We start from the raw sequence: 4,657 nt of genomic DNA on the forward strand, positions 1-4,657 counted from the left end.
TAACTTTACAGTACAGAAACCTGACCAACACTACTTCAGCCAGGTGACTGAGGTCAACATCAGTAGTCATAAGCTATGTAGATAGTGTGTAACCTTGATATGATAGGGTGAAAATGGCACTTCTCTGCAATCTTCCTCTCTAAATCTCATAACCCCAGTCTAATCATGAGAAAAACCTCAGACAAACTCCAGCAGAGGAGCATCCTACAGTATTCTTGGCCAGTACTCCCTCAAACTGTCAATGTCATCAGTAACAAGGAAAAGTCTGAGAAGCTCTTGTAGCCAAGAGGAGTCTAAGAAGACATGATGATTAAATGCAATATTGTGTCCTAGATGAAATCCTGGAAAAGGAACAGCATGTTAGGAAGAAAATAAGGTAATCTGAATAAAGTATGGACTTTAGTTAAAACTGATGCATCATCTGTTCGTTAATTGTGGAAAGTACACCATACTGATGTAAGAGGCTAATAATAGGGGCAACTGAGTGCAGGATAGACGAGAACTCTCTGAACTATCTTCTTCATTTTCCTGTAAATCTAAAACTGGTATAAAAATAAAGTCTATTTAAAATGTCTAAATAGAAAAGTAAAAAAGCAAGTGAGGAGTAAAATCAGGATTATCTGACTAATGTAGAAGAAATATTACTTCTTTCTTAACAGAGATGCCCTTTTCCCTGCCATTTCTGTGAATCATCTAGGACACAAAACAACTCAATCATTGCCTCTCTCTTCTGCCTGATTATGTGTATGTGGATATGAATGGAAAGAAGATACATGGAATCTTTCCTATGATAAAAATAATATGTTTTAACACCAGTCACATTTTTAAATCAGAAGCTTCATGGCTTAATACACACTTACTCATCTTTTTTGTGCCTCAGAGGTGGTAGATTGCTTCAGAATAAAACCCAACCCATCTCCTTCCTAGCCACTGGTCAGAAACTCATTGAAGTGGATGATAAGCAAAAGCTTCATACCTTTTAACAGAAGTGCATCTATGGGCACAGAAGTTGCTGCTGACTCTCTGGGTGAAAAACAGAAGGGTTATGTGGTGTGGTCTGAATCAGTGGTGGGAAGGACAAGCAGGGTTTCCTTTTGAAGTAAACTGTCTTAACCTATGGATGAGTCTGCCTGCTACAAAATAATGGACATTCCTATTACAGACCAGGAAGGACTGGAGAAAGAAAGTGCAAATCTGTATCAAGTTGCATCATAAATGCTAACCTGAGTGTTTTCAATTTGGTCATCATTAAAAAAGGGAGAAGAATATTCCAGGACTCACTGATATTACCGTGCCTTTTCACCTGGAGCCCAAAAGATCTAGCAGAATCCATAAACTTTGCAGTGTTTCTAAAACAGATGATGTCTGCTAGTATGTCATGAGAAAGCCCCTAAACAAAGAAGGTTAGAAACCTAGGACCAGTTTCATCCACCTCATTAGAACTGATTCAAATGTGTTCTTTTTAATGGCTGAGTAATACTCCATTGTGTATATGTACCACAGCTTTCTTATCCATTCATCTGCTGATGGACATCTAGGTTGCTTCCATGTCCTGGCTATCATAAACAGTGCCGCGATGAATATTGGGGTACACGTATCTCTTTCAATTCTGGTTTCCTCAGTATGTATGCCCAGCAGTGGGATTGCTGGGTCATAAGGCAGTTCTATTTCCATTTTTTAAAGGAATCTCCACACTGTTCTCCATAGTGGCTATACTAGTTTGTATTCCCATGAGGTGGATGAAACTGGAGCCTATTATACAGAGTGAAGTAAGCCAGAAAGAAAAACACCAATACAGTATACTAACGCATATATATGGAATTTAGAAAGATGGTAACGATAACCCTGTATGTGAGACAGCAAAAGAGACACTGATGTATAGAACAGTCTTTTGGACTCTGTGGGAGAGGGAGAGGGTGGGATGATTTGGGAGAATGGCATTGAAACATGTATAATATCATATATGAAATGAGTCGCCAGTCCAGGTTTGATGCACGACACTGGATGCTTGGGGCTGGTGCACTGGGATGACCCAGAGGGAGGGTATGGGGAGGGAGGAGGGAGGAGGGTTCAGGATGGGGAACACGTGTATACCTGTGGTGGATTCATGTTGATATATGGCAAAACCAATACAATATTGTAAAGTTAAAAAATAAAATAAAATGTAAAAATAAATAAAATAAATTCAGTAAAATAAAAAAAAAAAAGAAAGAAACCTAGGACCAAAGCACTTAAGATTCAGCATCTCTTACTCCACATGGTTTGCAACTAAATATCAGCAAATTGCTCTGAAGAGACAGCATTCTAAGAAAAAAGAGGAAGAGGATGCTAAACTTTTGGCCAAGAGAGTGAAGGAGACCAAAGAAAAATGCCAGATATGAGATGTTCTAAGAGTAACAAATAAATAAGATCAAATAATAATAATAATACATGTTCACTCTAGTCCTTGCTTTGTCCAAACTGGTATTCTGGGTCACAAAGATGAATTCCCAATTTTCTGTAAGAGCTGACTTTCACATTACTCTTGGGCAGAAGTACTGTAAGAATTAGAATGGCCTTTAATATTTTGTGGAACAGTAATGAAGGTAGGAGAGGGCTTTCCTGGTGGTTCATTGGTAAGAATCCTACCAAGGCAGAAGACAGGGGTTTGATCCCTGGGCAGCAAGATCCACTGGAGAAGGAAATGACAACTTACTCCAGTATTCTTGCCTTGGAAATTCCATGGAAGAGGAGCCTGGTGGGTTATAATCCATGGGATCACAAAAGAGTCAGATAGGACTTCGCGACTAAACACTACCACCACCACCAGCAGCAACGTAAGTGAAAGAAGTCTGAGCACCAGTCTGCTTTCAATGGGTCTACACAGGGTTTCAGTGGGTTTTCAATTTTTCCTTAAACTCACATCAATAAGAATAAACATAGATGCCAGTACTCAGAAACCATCATGTTTCATCTAAAAACCTCTTATCTGTCACTGTACCCACAGTCAGTGACTTATTTCCTGGGCAAAAAAGCAAATGTTTTGGTTCAAGCAGAAATTGCTGAGGTAAGTCCTCTTCATCAGTTTGATAAAGAAGCCAAAAGTTAGCTTGTAGCTCTCAGGTGGCCATGCTCATAGACCTGTGCTTAATTTTATATATGTGTCTTGTGTCCTTGCTCAGAGATATCTTCATCTAAGTCCTTTTGATAAACAGTGGTGTGGGAGAAAGGCAGAGGATGTCTGCGTGACAGGGTGGTCCAGGTCAGCAAATTAATGTTCCTCCTTGGGGCCAGAGCTGGCTGGGAGAAGGATTGACTCTGACCTTGGGGGTTTTACACCAGAGGTGGTCCAGCAGAGAGGAAACAGAGGAAACTGTAGTGATTTTGATTGAGTTATTGGATGCATTCACTTTCCTGTGCAACCCATCCATGTGATTGGCTGAATGTCTTTGATTTGCAAACATTTATGGAGATATCACATCTTTGTCACATCTCTATAAACCTGTGGTGTGACTTCCCTGTCACATACTCAAGGGGTCTGGCATGTGCACATGATCAGTTGTGTCCAACTCTGATACCCCATGGACTGTAGCCCCCTGCCCTCCCCAGGCTCTTCTGTCCATGAGATTTCCCAGGCAAACCCATGTAAATGTATCCTGATGTGCAAGAATCTTTGGTTAAGATTTCATTCACAGCTACTTTCCTGGTGGTCCAGTAGCTAAGACTCTGAGCTCCCAATGGAGGGGACCTGGGTTTAATCCTTGGTCAGGGAACTAGATCACACATTCCACAACTAAAAGTTCACACACCACATCTAAAGTCCCCACATGCCACAGCTAAGATCCGGTGCAGCCAAATAAGCAACTATATTAAAAAAAGATTTCAAAAAAAAAAAAAAAAAAAAAAAAAAAAAAAAAAAAAAAAAGATTTCATTCACAATTTCTTATACCTATGCAGTTCCTTCAACTTTCCAAACCCTATATGCAAAACTGCAGTCACCCTCTGGCTCCAGCTAGTATCTTTTCCCATTTCCTTTCAGGCAAAACTTAATGACAGATTAGGTAAAGTTAAATTGCCTTGGAAAATCAACTCTCCTCAATTCTGCAGATGGAAGGGAGTCTGTGGTTGGGTGAAGGCAGTGAAGTACAGTAAACAGTAAAAGGTCAGAGCAGCACCAGCCATCTAAATGGCGAGGCCCTGGGGGAAAGGAAAATGCAAGCTTTTTGTCAAAAAATTATTAGAAAGTATGAAATGGTGACCACAGCCTCTTAAACCAAACATGCCTTTTGTGACCGCCCCATCACATGCCCAAGGGTTCTGGTGTGTGTGCAGCTCAGCTGTGTCCAACTCGTTGCCATCCCATGGATTGTAGCCCACCAGGCTCCTCTGTCCATGGGGTTTTCAAGGCAAGAATATTGGAGAGGGTTGCTGTTTCCTTCTCCAGGGCATCTTCCCAACCCAGGGATCGAACCTGTGCCTCCTGCTTCTACATTGGCAGGTGGATTCTTTACCATTGAGCCACCTAAGAAGACAAGGGATCTGTTGTAACACTGAATAAGCTTTGAATCTAGCCCTGTCTTTTCCCAAATGGGCAACTCTGGGCAAATTTCTCATACTCTTTGATTTAAAGATCTTCATCTGCAAAATGATAATAAGCTTATCTACTGGAGAAGGAAAC

General features: G+C 40.8%; 1 pseudogene; it reads left to right on the forward strand.

The window, feature by feature from the left end:
• The first annotated feature begins 314 nt into the window (after positions 1-314).
• Positions 315-2,381, forward strand: LOC129647326 (40S ribosomal protein S6-like; annotated as a pseudogene).
• Positions 2,382-4,657: the final 2,276 nt, after the last annotated feature.

This window comes from Bubalus kerabau, chromosome 3 (genome assembly GCF_029407905.1).
Source record: "Bubalus kerabau isolate K-KA32 ecotype Philippines breed swamp buffalo chromosome 3, PCC_UOA_SB_1v2, whole genome shotgun sequence".
Lineage (NCBI taxonomy): Eukaryota > Metazoa > Chordata > Mammalia > Artiodactyla > Bovidae > Bubalus > Bubalus kerabau.